The sequence below is a fragment of the Lagenorhynchus albirostris genome, chromosome 17, assembly GCF_949774975.1.
Source record: "Lagenorhynchus albirostris chromosome 17, mLagAlb1.1, whole genome shotgun sequence".
Lineage (NCBI taxonomy): Eukaryota > Metazoa > Chordata > Mammalia > Artiodactyla > Delphinidae > Lagenorhynchus > Lagenorhynchus albirostris.
In genome coordinates this window covers 49,870,916-49,894,243 of record NC_083111.1, presented here as the reverse complement: position 1 = coordinate 49,894,243, position 23,328 = coordinate 49,870,916, and positions in this window count along the sequence as shown.

Here is a 23,328-nt window from a genome sequence, read left to right as displayed (position 1 = left end):
TTCCACACACTGAGGAAGACATTAAGATTTAAAGAGGCCATTAAGGACTAATCCCATAACTGAGAAGAGGGTAAATTGCTTACTTTTAGGCAGATGTGCTAACTTTCTGGGTCACTAAGTTTCTATTTAAGCAATTTACTAAAAGTAAGTTACTAAATGGATCCAGGTAGCTCAAAAAGGTTAATACCTGTTACTTCCTTCTAAGAAGTGAGCTATGCATCCCTTCCCTGCTCTGAGCAGCCTCAGCCAACTCCATCTACTGATGATAAGATATTAAGAATTATATTTACGCAAACTAACCACTTGGACTGAACTTACATAGCTGACCAGAGCAGTTGTATAAGCTGCCTGATCGCAGTGCACCGCTGCTACCCAGTTGCTACTGACTTGCCATGATATAATCACTCTTCCCTTCTTACCTTGTATTCTAAAAAGCTCATATGTAACACGGGAGAAAAGGAAAAAGAATTAAGTCAATTGATGCTGGAATTGCACTCAGGAGTAGGGATACAAAGAGATTTAAAACATGAAAATGTCATGCCTGCTTTGGGGAGCTGTCATCCTATTTGAGGGTGAAGAGTTGGGGAAGGATGCCGATAGGAAACACATAAGCAATTATGTACAATGTGGTACATCCTATAAGAGTGATGCTTGCAGTGCATTCTGGGAAGAAGAGTGAGGAGTCCTGCCAGCTTTAGGGGAGAAGTGGGAGCAGCAGATATCTGAGCTCTGCCTTAAGGGTTTATTAGGAGGTCTCCAAGGGAGACAAGAGGAGAAAAGTCCTTCCAAACAGAGAGAGAGGTGCACGAACAAAGAAATGGTCTGGTTAGGAAATGGCAAGAATCATGGAAATGCAGGATAGAAAAAGACCTTGGAAATACTTTAATCCAAGCTGGGAATTTCATAGACCAAAAAACTAAAACAAGGCCACAGGATGTTAGGTGATATGTAGTTATACGATTAAGAATGGCGGAAAAACTAGTCTTGAACCTGCATCTGTCTGACCTATGTTTACACTAATGTTCAGTCTACCTCGAAAAGCTGCATATTTCATAAAAGTTCAATGCAAAACCAAGGATTGGTAAGTGAATGCTAATCAATGGGACGAACGTTCCCCACCAGCTGTGTCCATTCATTCACTTATTCACTCAACAAATATTTATTGGCATCGACTAGGTGCCAGATCTCTACTAGGAGATAGGAAGCCAGCACTGCCATAGCAACCGAGACAGACAAAAACCAGGATTTCTCAGAAGTAACAAATTCATGGAGGATTTATACAAGTAAATGGACAGTTGGAATTGGGTTAAGGGTCGTGGCAGGGGAAGTAGGGAGTGCTATGAAAGCACAATGCACTCAGGCTACGACCAGCAGAGTTTGAGAATGAAGTGGCAAGGTGTTCCACAAAGAGGTAACAGCGTGTGTAAAGGCCCAAAGATGAACGAAGGTTCAAATATGAGACAGTGCCGTGCACAGAAGGAGAACTAAACTATGTTGGACTTTAAAGGACATATGAAGTATGGAAGTCTGATTGGCTTCCTTTCTCCCTGTGCCACCCCTCAGCCAAAGTCCATTTATCTTTCAAGTTGCAAATGACACGCTACTGCCTCCCTTTCCTGACACCCTCAAACTCAGGTCCCTTTAGTGCCATGGGCTTCTCTTCATTGTAGACTTCAATTGCTGGTTTATTATCTGGCTTTCTCACCCAACCGTAAGTTCCCTGAGGGCAGGTACCATGTCCCGGTTTACTGCAGCCACTCCCATACCTTGTTCAGTGTCTTGCACAAATATCTGTGGAGTTACCGCATGCACATTGTGATAGACGGGAAAATGCCCGCAAAGATATCATAGTCCTGGGACTTCCCTGGTGGTCCGGTGGTTGAGAATCCACCTTCCGAAGCGGGGAGCATGGGTTTGATCCCTGGTCGGGGAACTAGGATCCCACGTGCCGCAGGACAGCTGAGCCCAGGTGCTGCAACTGGAGAGCCCATGCGCTCTGGAGCCCGCGTGCCGCAACTAAGACTCGACGCAGCCATAAATAAATAAATAAATACTTTAAAAAAAAAAGATATCATAGTCCTAATCACTGGAGCCTGTAAATGTTACCTTATGGGGAAAAGGGGTTTTAGCAGATGTGACTAAGTAACAATCTGGAGGTAAAGAGATTCCTCTGGATTATCCAGGTGAGCCCTAACTGCAATCAGAAGTGTCCTTAGAGATACAGAGGGAGATTTGACTACAGACAGAAGAGAAGAAAGCCACGTGACCACAGAGGTAGAGATTGGAGTGATGCAGCCACGAGCCAAGGAACACCAGATGCCCCCAGAAGCTGGAAGAGGCAAGGAATGGATTTTCCCCTAGAGACTTTGGAGGGAGCACAGCCTTGCTGACGCCTTGATTTCGGCCAAGTGATAATGATTTTGGACTTCCAGTCTCCAAAACTGTGAGAGAATAAACTTCTGTTGTTTAAGCCACCAAGTTTGTGGTAATTTGTTAAAGCGGTCACATACACTAATACATACACTGCGATACACCTTTTCCCATAGGGATTGCTTTGATTTTGCTTCTGGCAATTAATTCCTTTGGACAGATTCCTAGAGATGGAATTATGGGTCAAAATATATGACCGTTTTTTCGCTCAATGAAAATTACTAAATTGATTTTTTATTTTTTTTTTTCGCGGTACGCGGGCCTCTCACTGTTGTGGCCTCTCCTGTCGCGGAGCACAGGCTCCGGACGCGCAGGCTCAGCGGCCACGGCTCACAGGCCCAGCCGCTCCACGGCATGTGGGATCTTCCCGGACCGGGTCACGAACCCGTGTCCCCTGCATCGGCAGACGGACTCTCAACCACTGCGCCACCAGGGAGGCCCCTACTAAATTGATTTTAAAAAACAATTTATATAAACACCAATATAGTAGGAGAATGTCTATTCACCATACCCTCTCCATCATTATTTTCGTAAATTCTGATGTATGCTATGTTGATATGCAGAAATAGCATTTCAATCTTGTTTTAATTTATATTTCTTTGGTTGCTAATGAAGTCAAATATTTTGCCATATTTGTTTACCATTTTTTTTGCATATGTGAAGTTAGATTTTAGAGAGATTTGTATATATTCTTTCCTTAGTAAAGATATTAAACTTTTGTTTCTTAAAGGTGCTAAAAATATCTTACTCTATGGCTTGTCAGTTTATTTAGGAATTTGGTTTTTAAGGGGCTGTGCACGTTTAGCTACACGAATAAGACAAAACTGTTGACCTTTTCCATGGTGCTTTCTTCTTTAGCTTCTAAGCTTACAAAGTCCTCCCCTTTCTAGAAGCCCAATAAAAAGTAAATCCTGGGGCTTCCCTGGTGCCGCAGTGGTTGAGAATCTGCCTGCTAATGCAGGGGACACGGGTTCAAGCCCTGGTCTAGGAAGATCCCACATGCCGTGGAGCAACTAGGCCCGTGAGCCACAACTACTGAGCCTGCGCGTCTGGAGCCTGTGCTCTGCAACAAGAGAGGCTGCGATAGTGAGAGGCCCGCGCACTGCGATGAAGAGTGGCCCCCGCTTGCCACAACTAGGGAAAGCCCTTGCACAGAAACGAAGACCCAACACAGCCCTAAATAAATAAATTAATTAAGAAAAAAAAAAAGAGTAAATCCTATTTTCTTTTAGATTATCCATGAATTGACTTTATATTTAACGCTTCTGCCTGAAATTCACTTTTCTGTATAGTGCAGAGTGAGTAACTAAATTGACTGTTTTTTCACAGTATAACAATGTCAATTGTTGCATCATTTATTGACTCATCAGCTTGTTCTCCACTGCTTTGTTATGCCTCTTTTGTTATGTACTAAATTCTTATATATATATAATGGCATCTGTTTCTGGTCTGCATATTGTGCTTCTCTGATCAGACTGTCTATCATTTCATCAGTATCATATAGTCTTAAACACTGCATTTTGAAATTTGTTTTCAAATATGATAGGTCTCATCCCTATCCATATTACTTCTGTTTTTGAAGTATTTCTCTGCACTTTTAATCTTTCAGTAACTTTTCAAAAAACATTCTAAAATAATTTTATATTCTTTTGAAACAAATTTACTTTCTAGTTTTCTCCACAACAAAAAATAGAGTCACAAGTCCATAATAAGTGCTTAAACATACTAGCTGTTACTAATACTGCTAAACAACAACTTTCATAAAAACCCACTTTCTGTCTATCTGGTTTCTGTGCTATGTAGAGTCGTTTTTCCTTTTGGCACTTAAAAAACAACCAAGTCTACGAAGTATAGCCAGTCTTCTTTTAGTGAACAAAATTATTGCTAGCATCCCTCACACACACACACACATGCACACACACACACACATACTTGCTAAGTGGAATCTGTTTTAAAAGACTTTAAAATATATGATTCAAAGAGTGGTTCACCTCACAGTAGGCTGAACTGACCTAGAGTCTTTTACAGGACTCTTCTCAAGTTTCCAAAACTGCTGAGCTGTATTTGCCCCATAAGCCCTGAAACCACATGTGCAGTTTAATAAAAATTAGGTGAATGGTGAAGTTTGTCTAGTGTGAGAAACCACTCACTTCTACATACTACTAAACATCTTGCAATAACTTTCAAACTATAGCTATGCGATATTGCTTATTAGAGATAGCTGATCTCCTAGACTTCTCCTTATCATCTCTTGCCATCCAGGAGCAAAGCTAATCCTTAGGGATCACCTATTTGTGTGGTTAAATGTTATTTCTTCTACATTTATTTTTGTCTCCTATGAGCTAAGTGCTGGAATACAAAAATTAATTAGCAAGAGAAGTAGACAAGTAAACAACTACAATGGAACTCTGAGATAAAAGCTCACTTCCTTTCAGTGGAGTCAGCAGAAGTTTTTTATCTTGAGAATAAGGCAGGGTGGAAACCACAGGGATCCCTCTCTTAACCTATTTAGTTTTCTTCGAAATAACTACTGCCACCTCCTATAAGGACAATACAGTAGGACGCAAAGTATGACAATAGACTACAGATGAGATGATATTTAAGTTGGGCCTCAAAGAATAAGTAGGAGGTTTTTTGTTTTGTTGTTTTGTTTGTTTGTTTAATGTGGAAAAGAATGGGAGGCATTTTGGGAAAATGGAACATGAGGATGAGAGAGAACATGGAATGTTCTGGAAAAAAAAACTCCAGGACAGCAAACATGTAAAATGTCAGTTATAAACACATATGGAGAAGATAAGATATATCATAGAGGATCAAGTCTTAAAAAATAAGTTGGAGATTGATTATGAAAATCCTTAAATGCATTTGGTCTCTATATTCTTGTCAATGAGAGTCATATTTGGCTCTAAAGTAAGAGAGTAAGACAAGTCATTAGCCCAGCCCTTCTAGCTTTCACTGCCCTCACTTCACTAAACTATCACCGTCAAGGCCACAAGCAGTTTCCATGTGGCAGATAAGTGTTTTTCAAAGTGTTAAAAAATATAATGCTGATGGACATATAGAAGGTTGATTAGAGAGGAGTAAGACTTATGGCAGCAGTGTCATTTGGGAGACTGTTCCCACAATTAAAGCATGAAACACGAAAGGTCTGAAAGAAGGAATTGGCAATGGTCTGCTGATTCTAAAATTATTTACGAAAAGAGATAAATCTGTGATTTGGAAAGGAAGGAAGGAAGGAAGGGAGGGAAGGAGGGAGGGAGGAAGGAAAGCAGGAGGGAAGGAGAGAGAGAAAAGGAGCCAGAGGGAGGAAAGAAAGGAGAGACAGACTATAGGTAACCAGAGATGAAGGGTTTGAGTGGGTTTGATTTTCAGGAAAACTTCACATAAAATTACATAAGGAGAGTAGCTTCTGCTTTTATAATTCTTAAAGACTATAACAGAAGAATTTCTGTAAGCAAACATTTGGGATTTGCCTTATGACACTAACGCTCACACAACTGAGAGAATTAAGGCTGATCATTAAGGCTGGCAATCAGTGTTTTTCAGCTCTTGTGGATTTAATAACACTTAATTTGAAAATGCTTGTGCCAGAAAGACTGCATCTTCACAAAAATCAAAAATCAAAAACACGAAATCATAGCGAATAAACAAGCACAAATATTTGATTAAATAGCTGAAGAAAAACAAAAACCTGAAGAAAACACTCCAGTGATTCAGTATATCCAAATAAAACAATCAGGAAAATGCTGTCTAGAATGCTTTGCAGGATGCTTTAAAGGATTCTTGGAAGACCTGTGGTTGTGCCTAATCTCACCTTCTCCCCCAAAGTCTCAAAGAAAGAAGCATCCTTCTTGGTTTGGGTTAACCTCTCTGCCTGGGTTCCTGAGTCCATTTCCTCTCATCTCCAGGAACTTGCTGTGAAGGTATTTCCTCTTTCTCCTGTATTTCAACATCTTGTTCTCTCCATAGGTTCCTTTCAGAAGGCTAAACCAGCTCAAGTTTCCATTTGAAAATATTCACTCCTTGGCTTATTCACTCCACCAGTAATCTTTGTCCCTTCTCAGCAAGCTTCCCCAAAGAATAGTTTTTCTTCCCTGATTGATTCTTCAGTGAACTCTAGTCAAGATTCTGCCCTTCCTATTCTGCTAACTCTGCTCTGGTAGAGGTCATCTTTGACATCCTAACACACTGATCTCTTTTTATAGGAAATCTTGGCCTCTGTGCATCACTTGACATCTTCCTGCATGGAACAACTCTTCCTTTGGTCAACTGGAAATAGCTCTCTTGAGTCCCATGCTACTAATCTTGCCACTCCCCTTGATTTATTTGCCATACCTCTTTCCTCTCTAGTCCTCTAATGGTGGTAATTGCCAGGGATGACTTCTCTATGGCTTTCCAATGTTAACATCCTCCTATGTGATCTTATCAATTCCTGGAGCTACAAGAGCTTGACACCTACCTGCCGGTAACACCCAAATCCAATGCCTCTATATCAGACCTCCCTCCTGTGGTCCAGAAATACCAATTTTACGGCCTAGATTACTCACAGACATCTCAAAATCATCTCAAAGCTATATTCTATATTTGTTTTTCTTCGGAACTTTCCCCATTATTAGTGAATAGCTGACCCTCTATCAGGTCGTTCAAGCCAGGAATCTAGGAATCAGTTTCGATTCCTCCCTGTCCTTTATTCCAACCCACAGCCAAGTCCTGTTGATTCTACCTTTTCAAAATCATTTTTCCAATCTGACTCCTTCTTTCCATCCTTGTGGCTACTGCCTTATTCAGTCCCTTAGAAACAGTTCTCTAAGGTTCTTCCTGCCTCCAGTCTAACGTCCCTTTTATCCCTCTACCGTGTTATGGTCGGAATGCTTTTTTCTCAAACTGCAGTTCCTGTAAGCCCTGCTTCTTTATACTTCTGTGTCTGCTCACCCGCATGCCTTGGCCTGGAGTCTCTTAGCCCTTGTTTACTCACAGAGCATTTACTCACTTTTCAGGCACATTTCAAGGATGACTTTTTCCGTGGAGATTTCTTAACCCTCCCAACCCCATAAAATTGATCACTCATCCCTATGCCTCCATCGCATCCTTTGCCAACATCTGCCATTCCACTCCGAATACTTCATTGCGCTGTAAAATAATTCTACAGGATTTTAAGTTCCTTGATGCCAGAACCTACTTTAGGTCCCTTGATGTCAGAACCAGAATGTATTCGTCCTTCTACTCCCAGCACAAACACACTGACAACAGCATAAGCTTGCCGAATGAGTGAACAGCTCTTACAGTGTCAGGAGAATAAACCTCTCACCAAAGACAGCCCTTCTGGTCTAAAACTGGCAATAATGTAACACATTTAAAATACACTACATCAACACACATCCTTACCTCAAAATTTGATTCTGCCTCTAAACTGTAATACAATCCTAACTGTAACAATAATGAAATATTAAATTCTCATTGAATAATGTTTTCCAAGGCAGATAGCAAGAGTGGATTTTTATGATTGTCTGGAGATATGCTGTACAATCCAGTAAGGTCCTTCCAGTAACTGCAGCCCCTCTGCTGCTGCCCCACGTAGGAACACTGTGCCCTTGCCGACCTTCGAGTGCTTCCTCCGGCTACAGTTACACAACTGCGGGTCCTGAGCCACCCAAGTGCTGCTGGTGGATAAAGTGCAGACAGCAAAGAGCAGGGGCAACATTATTTTACATGGGCACTCTATGCTTTTCAAGGCATCCCTGGTCTGGAGTCAAGCTCACACCAGGATTCTACTGAAAATGTTATCCAGCACACATGACCTTGCCTTACTTAACTTTCTCTTCCTTCCTCAATCTAGTTTGACTACCTGAATCCAACCCATTGCTTGCTCTGACTTTTAGTGCATTCTCAGGGTTAATTCCAGGAGGACATGTACCACGTTCTATAAGCAAAGGGAGAGAGCAGGTAAGTAAGAGAGAATTCATTGAAATTTGGAAAGAATATAAAAAAAAAGAGCCAGAAATGGGGGTGCCCAGTTGCAGAGATCAGAGACCAAGATTTACAAGGAGCTACTTGCAGTGGTGACCATTTTGCAATGTATAGAAATATCAAATCACAAGGTTGTGCACCAGGAACTAACATAGTGTTATAGGTCAATTATACTTCAACAAACGAACAAACTCATAGAAAAGAGATCAGGATCATGGTTGCCAGAGGCAGGGGATGGGAAGAGGGGGAATTAGATGAAGGTGGTCAAAGGTACAAACTTCCAGTCATAGGAGGAATCAGCACTAGGGATGTAATGTACAAATGATTAATATAATTAACACTGCTGTACGTTATACGTAAAAGTTACAAGAGTAAATCCTGAGTTCTCATCATAAGGAAAAAGTTTTTTCTATTTTTCTTTTATTTTGTATCTGTTTGAGAGGATGGATGTTCACTAATCATATCGAGGTAATCATTTCATGATGCATGTAAGTCAAATCATTATGCTGTGCATCTTAAACTTACACAGTGCTGTATGTCAGTCACATCTCAATAAAACTGGAAGGAAAAACAACCAAGGAGCTACTTGCAGACACAGTCTAATCTCAGCTACAGTTCCTTGAGAAATCAAAGATAACATGATCCAAGGGGGAAATTCACTGGGAAGCGCTTCAGAAGTAGAAAAATGTAGAGTAGATCTATCAGAACCAGGCAGAATATTACAGGAACTGGCCTAACCCCCAAGAACAGGCAGGTGTGGAGTCATTACGGGAGCCCCACTGTTGGACTCCCAAGCCTTTGCCTATGGGGCGAACACCCTGAAGCTGCAAGGGTGTTGGTGAAAATCAAAGCCAAGGTACATCAAACACCTTGCTTAGCATCCGGCACATACCACGTGGTTACTGTTCATATTGCTATTATTATCTCACACTTGACCGCACAAGGTCATCAGCCACTTTTTTCCTGGAGATTTACTTCAATTTGTTCAGCATTTTGCCACCTGAAGAAGCGTTTCATACTCTTTAAACCCTAAAATTTCATCATGTTCACTTTTCTTACAATTTTTTAAAGATGTTAATAGATCAGTCACTTTTTCCTAGGAAATTCCACTGTGAATCTTTCTCTGTGTAGAGAATTTTCTGGTATACTCAGCCTTTCTCTAATATATTTAAAAAATGTCACTGTGATTTTAAAATATGGTCCTCATTCTTTGGTGACTCCATTTTGCTTTGTTTTGATGATAAGTTCCCAGACTCTCTCTGGATACACATTCTCAACCTCAATGGGCCTCTCTTCCTCCACTTTGAACTTTAACTCTTGGAATTCCAACACTGATCCTCCTCACACTCTGAAGAGTTGAGTTATATCTTGTTAGAGGCTTAGTAAAGTTTTTAAATATTATTTCTTAAATGGCTAAATATCCGGAATGGATCAATTCCAACACTTTTTCTACTAACATGCCAATGAACTGTAGCACGTTTGTTTCCTATAAACATACACCCAATATCACACATAAAATATATTTTATTAGCATATTTGATAAAACAAAGAGATGCATTTACAAGATGGATAATCTTACTGAAAATAATTGTCCTGTCATAAGAACGACAAGAGGAACCAAATCAGCCTTTAAAATTTTGTTATACTGACACAAAGACACGTACACACATTTCAAAGAAGCTTAGAAGAGATCAACAAGGGAAACTGTGTTCAGTTTTCTTATGTTTGTGTTTTGAACTTCACAAAATTGATTCTATTGACACATAGAAACGAAAAGATCAGCAATGTTAACACACTCTGTGTCCTATATATTGTCACTCAATAATTCTCAATTATATATTTAGTAACACAGAATCCTTCAGATGAGTAACTGCATTAATATTTTACCATAGTCCTTTTTAAAAAATTGGTTATAATATTTGGACATTCTGAAGATTGAAATCTGAACTCCTTAAGAGTACACATTTCTTTGTTATTATTATTATTTTTTTTTTGTCGGTCTCAAATTTTGCTCTTGTTCTGTGTGACATGTGCATGAATGAGGGTAGAGTTTCTACCAGCCTGGACCCCGGCTACTGGAAATAGCACATTACCCAAATAACCAGGACTCAAATCAAGTGACTAAACAATAATTCTTTTATTGCTAAAACATACTGTTGATAGTAAATAGTTACACTCACTCCTAAAAAGAAAAGAGCTAGGAAGAACTTGGAGTTCAGAAATGGACTCTTTTATGTTCTTACAAACTTGCAACTCTGGATTACAAACTTCATAGCATTATATTAATGAAGTCATGATTGCTTGCATTTCAAATGTTGAAAAAGCGGACCAACATGTTTAGTCTATTGAACATGGAGAAAAGAGAACAAGAAAGATGTAGACTTAAAAGGTTATACTTATTTCACAGATTAAAAAATATCTTTGCAATTGCTAGTGACATTTGTTTTCAAAGAGCAACCCAATTTCTGATTTCTACACGCTTGGTTGGACTGTCTTTTATTAGTTTCTCAACGGTCCACAGTTATCTTTCATGGTATGAAATGGTTCTTCAGTGCTCTTAATGGGTTTCCTCTGCATCCCTCACTTGCATTCACTTCCTTTAAGTTTTATATACAGTAAATACTTAGAGTTCTCACTACACAGCTCTCATATCTTTCAAGAGCCTTTAAAAAATAATTTTTACTACTCTTGTTAAACCCATGAAACTTGAACCTACAAGACCCAATTTTGTCACTTACCAGCTTTGTAAACATGAACAAATCACAGCTCTCTCTGAATCTCAGTTTCTTCCTCTGTAAAATGTGAATCATAATGACATCTCCCTTCCTTATGCAACCTCCACCAGAAACTGGTTGTTTGATTTGGGTGCATTACTTAACCTCGCTGAGCTTCCATTTCCTCTTTTACAAAAAATTAAGGGTAATAATATTACCTATCTCATAAAGCTGTTTAAGGATTAAATGAGATATTACATGCCAGATATATGAAATTAGTACATGGCAATTGTTTTAAAAAATGTCAGTTCTGGTTATTATTGAAAAGATAAAATGAATTAGTGTATGCAGCATGACAGAGTTGAAAGAGGAAGGACTTCAGAGTTCAACAAACTTGGGTTCAAATCATGCTCTCCCATTTATTGGCTGTGACATCTTACATAAGTTACTCCACCACTCTAAGCCTTAATTGCAAGATTCAAAATTATAAATATTAACAGTAGTAGGCATAAAGGGCAGCATGAGTATTTAAGAAACAGTGGTTATTATGAGTATTATGAAAAACTAACTTGCAAAAAAAAAATCATTACTCAAATAGTACTTATAAGAGAATAGTATTCAGAGATACATGAAGACCATATCTCAAACCTTAGCAGCAAGGGTAAGAAGAAAGCCTATTCTAAAGAAACAGGAAAAACAACAACAATGAAATGGAACAAATCTGTGACCATAACAAAATAAAGACTATGGCAGCAAAATTTACAAAATGAGAAGTTCATTGGTCTCACAAGCACAATCTTCTGCTTGGTAGGTTTGCCAAATAGCAACTGGTAAGTTATATGTATAGTTCTTTCTAAGAAAATCAGACTTAGTCAATGAGTGACCCTCACCATAATCATAACAAACACATTTACTATCCAAAGCTAAAAAGGGAAGTATATATGTAGCATAATGTAATTCCAAAAAGTCAGGGTGGTAACTTCTTTTGGACTGGTCTGACATGCTAGGCTAGGGTAGGGGTTATATAGTGAGATATTCAGTCCTATTTGCTGTAGTAAAGTTGGTAGAAGTAGGATCTCACTTTAACAATGACACATCTGTCTGTCCATGATGGAATTTATGGTGACATAGGAAAATTGTTCATAATCATCTCCATTGTTGCTATAATTAAACTCAAACACCCAGTATTCATTACCACATGACATTTTCCTAAAATTGTTTTTATATTTTAAAAACAGGAAGTAGGGAAAATACAAAAATATACATATTCAATGAAAAGAAGCATAGAGGATTCATTTGTTCTATTACATGTGATATACACCTTGTTTAATGTATATATGTAGTATAAGGAAAAATGAGGCAAACTGCTATAACTATTAGACAAATATATTCAACATATATGGCTAGAAGGTCAATGACCACGTGCTCTAACAATTAAAGACCATGTTATACCTATCTGCTAGGCTACTTTTGTTCCTGATTCTAAACCCAGTCTTCATTCCTATATATCAGGACAATAAAACTCTCTAGTTAAGTAGCTAATTGACCCAGCATTAAGTCAAACTGAATATGGGGTGGATATCTTCCTCGCTCCCCACTGCGGCTTCCACAACATTCTTCCTCTCTCTTCCATTTCATTTTCCTCTAACTCTGAGTCTCATTTCTTCAGACTATACCACTGTGATGGTTCTTTTGGTAAATATGGTTACTCAATGATGGTCAGTTTGGTTAATTCAGACTATACCACTGTGATGTGTCAACTTGGCTAGGCTATGGTACCCAGAGATTTGCTCAACCAGTCTAGATGTTGCTGTGAAGGTATTTTTCAGATAAGATTAACATTTAAATCCACAGATGTTAAGTAAAGCAGATTACCCTCCATAATGTGGGTGGGCCTCAACCAATAAGTTGAAGGCCTTAAGAGAAATGATGAGGTTTCTCCAGGAAGAGGGAATTGTGCCTCTGGACTCCCTTTGGACTCAAGCTGCATTCCCACTCTTCCTGGGTGTCCAGCCTGCCCTGTGGATCTCAGACTTTCAGCCAGCCCCACAGTCACATAAGCATGAGCCAATTCCTTAAAATATAATCTCTCCCCACCACCTTCTCTCTCTCTTCCTATTGGTAAAATTTCATAAATATTATCTGCTTTTCTGGAGAACTTGTGCCCAGCTTGGAGCACATGATTAAGTCACATTTAGTTTTGTTTGAAACCAACTAACCAATTCAGATACCTATTTGCATTTATCTCAATAATGCATTTCCTTCCTCAGTAGATGGTCTCTCTCTCACTCCCCAGTCACAAGATAAGTTAGAAACTCCAAAAAATTGTGTTTTCCCCTATCCTCCCTCAGCTTCCCATTTGGCTGAGAAAGTAGAAGCAAATAGAAAAGAACTTTCTCAAGCTCCTACCACCAGAAACTACCCACCCAATAGTGTATGCTACTGTCCATATATTCTGCCCTCCTCCCAGTGAACTCCTGCCTGGGATCAGCCCCTCCACTTATCCACTGAACCCATGCTCCTCACCCGCTCCAAAAATTCTCCCCCTCTCTCTTGCCTCATCAAGTTCCCCCATCTCCTTTGGCTCCATAGAGACACCATAAAGTACGCTGTCATTTCTCCCACTTTCAGAAATAAAAAGTTTTCTTAAAAAAACTCTTTAACGCTACATCCCCTTTCAGCTAAACATTTCAGTTCTTTATTCTCCTTTACAACACAGCTCCTCCAAAGAGTTGTCTGTACTTGGTGTCTCCAACTCCTTTCTCTCTATTCTTCTGTGATCACTCCCTTCTGGTTTTCACCCCACCACTCCACTGAATCTAATCCTTTCAAGGTCACTGAAGGCCTGCATGTTGTAAATCTAAAGGTCAAGACTCAGTCTTCATTTTAATTGACTTACTAGAATCGTTTGTCACAGTTAATTGTTCTCTCCAACTTGAAACACTTCCTCTTCGTTTCCAGGATACGGACATTCTCCTGGGCTTCTTCCACTGGCTCCTCCTTTTCAGTTTTCTTTTGCTGATTCCTCTTCTTCTCCAAAACAAGAAGGTGCCAAGGACAAGGACCCCTCTTTTCCTTACCGATCCTCACTTCCTTGGTGATGTCATTCAGTCCCCTGACCCACAAATTTACAACTCCAGCCCTCTACACTCTGGCCTTGTATATACACATGGCTCATTCTCTCACTTCTTTTCATTTTAGCTGCCTATTCGGCAGGGCTTTTACTATATAAAATTGAACCTTCCCCTCTCCACCCTCTCGGACTCTGACAATCCTTATCCCACCCTTCTTTCCTACTTCATTATTCTTCGTAACATTTATCATGATCTCATACACCACATTTACTTGTTTTATTGTGTATCCTCTTCCACTAAAATCTACATTCTATAAGAACAGGGATCGAGTCCCCTGTGTCTATTGTTTTATGTCCAGACCCTAAAGTATTTGACCCATTATAAGTGCTCAGTATGTTTGCTGAATGAATGGTCTCGCCTAGTTTTGTTTCCCACTTTCCCCAAAATGGAGGTACTGAAATTCCTTGCTTAGTCTTCCTACAAATTAGGGTTTTCAAAATCTGTTGATAAGGCTTCCCTGGTGGCGCAGTGGTTGAGAGTCCGCCTGCCGATGCAGGGGACACAGGTTCGTGCCCTGGTCCGTGAAGATCCCACATGCCGCGGAGCGGCTGGGCCCGTGAGCCATGGCCGCTGAGCCTGCGCGTCCGGAGCCTGTGCTCCGCAACGGGAGAGGCCACAACAGTGAGAGGCCCGCGTACCGCCAAAAAAAAAAAAAAAAAAAAATCTGTTGATAGACTTCTCTGATCCTGAACTTGCTCCTGCCACTTCCAGTACTTAGTGGCCTGCCATCTGGATTTTATCAGTTACAATCTTTTCTGCATGAATGGGCTCTTCTGAACATTTTGTTAATGGTACTCATTTCTGTCCTGAGGTCGGAGAGTTACTGGTTTGTTCAGGGAACAACCAGGTGGCCAGTGGGGCTGGCTGGAGCAGACTGAGCCAGGAAGACAATGGACGGAGATGAAGTCAAAGTGGTAACCAAGGGGCGGAGAGGGAAGATGCAGATCAAGAAGCAGGTTGTATAGCTTAAAGAACTTTAGCTTTTTCTTAGAGTGAGTTGGGAAGTCCTTGGACATTTTGGATGTAGGTGTAACATGATCTGACATGTTTTAAAAAATTCACTCTGGCTGCTGGTTGAAAATAAATCACCATTCAAAGTCATTTAATTTTTCTGTATCTCATGCGCAAAACCAGTAAGTTAGATCAGAGATCATTTTAGGTTGCATCAACTTTTTAAAATAATTAACAATTAATTAACTTTTGGCTGCATTGGGTTTTCGTTGCTGCACGCGGGCTTTCTCTATTTGCGGCGAGCAGGAGCTACTCTTCTTTGCAGTGCGCGGGCTTCTCATTGCAGATGCTTCTCTTGTTGTGGATCACGGGCTCTAGGCGCAGGGGCTTCAGTAGTTGTGGCTCGGGAGCTCTAGAGAGCCAGCTCAGTAGTTGTGGCACACGGGCTTAGTTGCTCAGTGGCACGTGGGATCTTCCCAGACCAGGCCTCGAACCCGTGTCCCCTGCACTGGCGGGCGGATTCTTAACCACTGAGCAACCAGGGAAGTCCCTCAACTTTTAAGAAATCATAAAAATATGAGTGGAAAAGGATTTTTAAATCCTGACTTGAATTAAATGTTTTGTGATCGACAATAAATCAGTTGCTTAACTTGACGCTATTTTTAAATAAGTACTTGGCAACAGTTAATTCATGATGATCTAGGCTGCTCATCAAAGTGCCCTTCACATTCTCAGATTCCCCTATTTGCCAGGGCCTCACAGATATTTTCACATGTGCCCACTGAAACTTGGCTTGAAGAGCTCCTGAAAGGAAAAAATGGCAGAGATTCAGCAGATGCAAAATTTACTGTGACTCATATTTGGACGAAACTAATCAAGTCTTGGCATGAAAAACTGAAGTACAATGTTTTCAGATGTATTGTTTTCCTGATAACACTTTTAAAAATTCCAAATGCTACCTATCTAACCAGATCAAGCTACCTGAGATACTGAAGATTTTTCTGAATTTGATTCTCAGTGTGAGAATAAGCTACGTATATTAGTCAGGGTTCTCCAGAGAAACAAAACCAATAGGATGGATAGAGAGGTAGATAGATAAATATTTTAAAGAATTGTCTCATATGATTGTCGGGGGGTGGGGGGCTGATAAATCCAAAATCTGTAAAGTAGGTGGCCTGCAGGCTAGAAATTCAGGCAAGAGTTGATGTCACAGTCCAAATTGCACAGGGTAGCAGGATGAAAACTCAGGCAGAACTTCTATGTTGCAGTCTTGAGGAGACTTCCTTCTTCAGGAAACCTCGGTCTTTGCTCTTAAGGCCTTTAACTGATTGGACAATGCCCACTTGTATTAGGGAAGATAATCTGCTTTATGCAAAGTCTACTGATATAATTGTTAATTACATACCAAAAATACCTTCACAGCAAAATCTGGGCTGGTGTTTGACCAAACAAACCCCAAATTTGGCACCATCACCCAGCCAAGTTGACACGTAACGTGAACCGTCATACCATGTTAACCTTCAGTTCAAAGACCCTTCACATGGGAGGGTCTCAGTGAATGCTGACCTGAATAATATTCATTTTCAACAGCACAGATTATCCCACTCATCTGAAAATTTGCAAGATATTCCAATTACATTGTTCTTTACTTTTCTCTTTTTGCTGGAAACAAAAGCAAGAGCTACAATTCAAAGTTCTATTATTAGACTCATGCCTGAGAGTAATCAGTAGTATTAATGAGGAAGGAAAGGACACATTTTCTTCTAATTCTCCATCCCTATAATGACAATATAAGTTATATTTGAGAACCGCTCAAGTGAAATCTCTAGATTAGGTTCATTTACTAAATGTGAAAAGTTACCTGATAATGCAGAAAAGTGTTCTACATGACATCGGGTCTGCAATGTTAGAAGTGACTAAGTGTATTTTCATGGGACTTGAAGCCCTCTTCCCCTCACAGCTGGAACCACTGGATTTCTACAAACTAGAGTTTCTTAGAAAAATCCTTTCTTAAGAGGAATTTAGGGAGTTGTATCCTAGCATCTTGGAGCACACCATTTGTCTACTTTGCTTCTATTAGGTCTCACCCTGTGCCCTGGTACTGAGAATCTCTCTTGCTCTAAAGCTGCAAATACACATCTTAAACATCCTGTTAATTCAATGCTGATTATATATTTTAGCCTAATTGGCATTCCAGTTAGATATCTTCCTGGGATCGAAGCACTGTCTTGCTCTAGTGAAGCTTCTTTTCTTTCCAGGGATGGGACACCCGCCTCTGGATTGAAGATAAATAGCTAAGGTGCGAGTTACCTGCTCAGGATTCACTACCTCCTCAAATTTTTCAGTCCCAACGGCTGGCCTCCAGTACCAGCTATGTGCTATCCATCTATAGAAATATTCTTTCTGCCTCAGCCCTTCCAGCTGAAGCTACTTTTCCAAGATACATTGCCTCTGTTGCTGTACCCTTCATATACCATGTCCTTCCCATGAGATTGGGCTTCCTTTCCAGAAGCCAATCCCTCTTTCCTCCCCCAGCTCCACCCAAGTTTGTCGGTCTACATCTAGATCCTCATTATTCTCAGGTTGCCTGTCCTCTAGCAGAATTCACAGAGTATTATCACCCTTGTATAAATGAGCCTGGGTTTTCTCACCTGTAAATCTAGGAGATTATACTAGAGATGACCCTTTCAGCTCTGACAGTCTTATGATTCTATAAATGCCTCTTTGATTTTTTATAAGTTTATTTATTTGTTTGTTTTTAATTTTGGCTGTGTTGGGTCTTCGTTGCTGCACGCGGGCTTTCTCTAGCTGCTGCGAGCGGGGGCTACTCTTCGTTGCGGTGCACAGGCTTCTCATTGTGGTGGCTTCCCTTGTTGCAGAGCACAGGCTCTAGGTGCATGGGCTTCAGTAGTTGTGGCATGCGGGCTCAGTAGTTATGGCACACGGGCTTAGTTGCTCCGTGGCATGTGGGATCTTCCCGGACCAGGGCTTGAACCCGTGTCTCCTGCATTGGCAGATGGATTCTTAACCACTCCGCCATGAGGGAAGCCCCGCTGCTTTGATTTAATGGTCCTTGACAGCACCTCAGAGAAAATAAAATCACACCAGGCTCTAAGTAGATTATTTCTATTCCTACATTTCTATGTCTAATTCTTTCTTTTTCTCATGATCAATTTCTCACCATTTCTTTGGAGTAATGTTTCTATTTCTTAGAGAGTATTTTCCCTTAAATACTCTAGTTATTATCAGACCATTAAGGGATGTGTTAAAGATCTTCCATCTGCGTTTCTTACAAAACATAAATTGAACTTAAATGGAAAGCACTGCTAATCTACTGCTTCCTGTCCCTCAGGAACTTGTTGGTAAGCTTTCTGGCTGGGACCCATACGTGCCTCTGGTACTGGGCCTTTGCTGGTGAGGAAATGTTTGGACTTGTCCACTTCCTCCTTTCTCTTTGTAAGAGAATATTTTTACACAGTGCATTTATTAGGAACCTTGTTACCCGAGGCTTAAGTATAAGTAGAGGATTAGGAGCTTTTATTTAATTGACATAAGATACAAACATATCCATGAAAGCATAACACATTTTAATGATATACTGAGCAAAAGTTAATATAGTTTTCCATTACCTATCAGAACAGGCAAATCCTCTTGTCACTTATCTTTACTTTTAGAAACGAAGTTCATAACAATTAAAGTTTTCACTCACTGAGCTACTCTTTTTTTTTCTAATCAAAAAATTCAGCAAAGACACTTTCAGGAAACATGGTATCTATATCATATGCATAAACTGAATCTTAAAAAATGATTAATGGGGTTGTTTCCCTTTCCTAAACAACTGAATTAAATTAAAAGCATGATCAAGCTACTGGGCTGTACAGAAGTCAGTCATTAATATTGTTGTAAAAAACTTCAATAGGAAACAGCTGATTCAGTGGACATGGAAATATGTCCTCTGCAGACTTGAACTTGTCTGTCCCCAACCACATTTGCAGTTATACCAATAGCTCCAAGCAAAACAGTGACAGAGTAATTGGCATTAAACAAGATGAAGGATATGTGTGCCTTGGCTATTATGTTAGCAACTAAGTACCTTGAAATACTATCAGCCAAAAATATAATTTCCAAAAAGAACGTCACTGACATAATAAATGTTTGTGACCTTTCAATCTTCTAAAGGTTTAGTATGGTTCTAGGAGGAAAAATTAGGCATGCTTGCACTGCCGTATCTTCTACTTTAAGCAGGGGTTGCTTCGCAGTAAGAGGTCACCTTAGAGGGGAATCAGGAAAACCTCCCTGGCCCCAGATCTCTCCCTCATCCACTGACATTCCAGCCCAAAACATCCACCAAAGCTGTTTAACATTTTCTCCCTGTCCTCCTGGGAGAGATACCATATCTGGCTTCAAGACTTATTTGCTTAAAAAGTGGTACGCGGGCCTCTCACTGTTGTGGCCTCTCCCGTTGCGGAGCACAGGCTCCGGATGCGCAGGCTCAGCGGCCATGGCTCACGGGCCCAGCCGCTCTGCGGCATGTGGGATCTTCCCAGACCGAGGCACGAACCCGTGTCCCCTGCATTGGCAGGCGGACTCTCAACCACTGTGCCACCAGGCAAGCCCTGAGAATCACTTTTGATGGAGGAAAGCTGAGAGTCAGAAAACACGAACATGTCAGGAGTCTGAAGCTGGGAAAAGAGAATATAAGCAAGGGCTCAGGAGGGGAAAAGGGAAATTAAGAAAAGGAGTATTGGGTGGTGAAGACTAACTTTATAAACTTCAGTGTTTTGTGTCTAGGGTCCATGTGAACTTAGAAATTCTTAAGTTTGAATTCTAAATGGATAATGATTGGATAGAACAGACTGAGGAAATAACGATAAAATTCTTGAAGATACAGGAATGGAATATATAGATCACCAACAATTCAGCTTTGATCTAAATGAAAGGCTAAACAGATACCTATAGAAATCTTTAGATAAGTACACTAGACTTTCTTGTAGCCATTTATATCAGTTCCTCTTCACATCTTGGCCCTTTGTTACATGAGCTTTCCTCGGCACTGACATTTTTACCTCTCCTTTCGGCCTTTTACCTCTCCTTTCTTTGTAAAGTTCTCTGTGCTTGGTTTCTGTGACACCAGGCTTTTCTGCATTTCTTCCTACCCATTGGCCATTTCTTTTCATTCTCCTATTGCTGGTTCCTCTACCACCGCTACTCTATGAACTACTGATGTCTTTCATATTCTCTAAGGGAAAATTCATCCTCTCCAAAAGTAGTCTTATCAATACCAGTAGTTTTCTATCTTGAGCCCATTTTTCTCCTCTGGGATATATGGTATTGGACTTCTCTATCTGAATGTGCTCCTCGAAGTTATACACACCTTTCCTCCCCACTTCACTCCCTTTCCCATATTCCATATCATAAGGAAAGGTATTACCATCCAATTGCTCAACTGAAATCTGGGGGTCATGGATTCTTACCTTCTGATCAACTATTGATGGTGTTACCTACTTTCCATTCCTATTGCCACTAGGCACCCCTAAGTGCATCCCATTCCTTGCTACTGCAATATCTTCCTGACAGGACTTCAAATCCCTTCCCCTCCCGTTCCAGGCTCCATCATAGATGGAACAGGACTCCTTGCCTCACAATTCTTTCAAGGTTCTCCTGCATCTTACAGAATAAATTCTACACACATTTACGCATGCCATTTATTATGTAATTTATGATTATATGTTTGTTTCCTCCCCACCTCGACACACACACGCGCGACACACACTACTTTAAAACCAGCAATAGAAACTACTTTACGTTCCCAGAACACAACCTATTCTCCTTTCCTATTTCCACTTGATTTCTTTTGCCTGGAATGCTTTTCCATCACCCCTTGCCTGCCTCCTTTTTTATTGTCAATCTCCTACTTATGCTTTGTTTCTCAAATCAGATATTTTTCCTCTGTGAGGCCCTCTCTGATTCTCCCCTGTGGTTCTGGTGTGTCTTATGTGCATGTACCTGTGCCATGGCAGTTGCCATGTTTGTTCACTGAGCAGCCCCAGCATCTGGAAAAATGACTGGCACATAGTAGGCACTCAATAAATATTTGTTGAATGAATGAATATTGCTTATACTTATTGGTATATCTGTTTCCCTACTAGGTTATTAGCTCCCTTGTATCTGTAATAACTGGTCTGACAGAGTAAGACCTCCACCTTTAAGTGATTGAGTCAGGTTATGTGAATTTCTACACTTTACAATCTTTAGCATACTTCAAGTATTCAAAAACATAAAGTGAATTATTACTAAAATCCCAACAACATTCTAGTTAATTTTGAGAGTATTTATTTTATTTTGCGGAACAACCAACTTTAGCAAGTACATATAAATGGACAGAAGACAATATTGATAATAGCAAGTGATAAAAAAAATAAAGTTAATTCACTTTGGAATTTGGAAAGTACTCTTTGTACTTACATTATATTATGGGACTGACTGATGACCCAGAAATTCAAAATACATTAAACAAACCTTGAATTCACACTTGAATTCATACTGGCCACCTGGGTTTCCTTCTCTGCCCTCTGATCCTGACTTCATACTGGACACTGATTTCATCACCTCTTAGACTGATATTAAGGAACAGTTTAACTTCATAGACAATGGAATTGGAATTTCTCTGCACACCTGAAGTAAGGCATTAGTTCACAGCTCTCTGAAGAAGAACGTTTTTAAAAGTCTTCTTTTCTAAGGGTTTCTACTAGGTTAGAGAACAAAGGGCCTGTTTATTTTAATAGTCAATAAAATTAGTGCCCAACTTACAGATCATATAAGGCCAGCTGAGGCCTAAAAGTCCAGTTAACCTATAGTATACTGGAAATATTAAACATTGGCAATAAAATTATAGAAAACTGGCTTCAACACCAGAATATATTTTTTAACCTCCTCATTAAGGTTTTTTAAACCTCATTAAGCAATATCTTTGAGTCTCAGCACACAAGGTTATATGGATCTCATCCTGCAAGTGAGGTTTATTGGCTCTTCCTAAAAGACCAAGAATTGATGGTTCACTCCATTTTTGCCTGAGCTCCAAAGCAAGCTGCCTTCTCTGCAGGCCACCTGGGCACTAATGACAGGACAAGCATGGGTCCTTTCTCCTCAATATGACACTGAACAAGAGCTTTGCTTCTCCTTTTCGCCCAGAGATCTATTTCATTTCTGAACTCCCTATTCATTCACTCAACAAATGTTTCCTGAGCATCTACTGGGAGAAAGGCCCCCTTCGAGGTGCTGAAGATACAGTGAACACAACAGATAAATGACCCTGTCTCACTGGAGCTTTCTCTCGTTTCCTTTATCCATCTCCCTCAGTGAAGATGAGAGAATCTGAATATGCTGGTTCTACTCTTCAGATTAGCAAATGCGCCAGTCCAGGGGCCATAGATGGGATTAGTAGATTCTCCCATCTTCAGAGGCTGTCCCAGGTCTCAATTCTGAGTTAACGAGCGGTACCCATTAAGTGGTTTGCCAGAACAGGTCTGAAACCTGTACTAGGAATCTCCTGAGGGAATAGGTCAGTGGTTCTGATGAGGATGGATAACACTAAGAACAGACTTCTTGGAATACAGCATCCTCCCACATATCCTGGTCCCTGGAATACTGAAGGTTATTACCGCTGGGAATCTGATGCAGAGAGAGCACAGTCAGCACAGCTGCTCTGGGACTGTGTCCTTTTTCTCATTCACGGGCCAGCTAAAGCAGCTGTCATATAACTTGGTCTCTACCTGCCAATTGCCATTAATTGCCCTTAAGTCATACATTTAAAGAGCTAAAGTAGTTTATACAATTTCATATATGTGAGTATTTCTAAATTGGGGTTTCCATCTCAGGAGTGTCTGTACTTAAGCAGAGCTAGTCATAATGTGGAAAAAAGTTGTGGTGACTAGAGTTAACTGCCCTGGTGACCAGAACCAACTGACATAATGTTCTGAAGTGTTTAACTTTTTTCTTCAGTCACCTAATTCATTTTATGGAGGATGAGAATAAAATTTTTGTATTGAAATGCTTTTTGATACCGTTTCTTTCACATCCCCTGCTGTGCAAGTGAAGCAGTAGACTACAGACATCGAAAGGATTAGACTGTT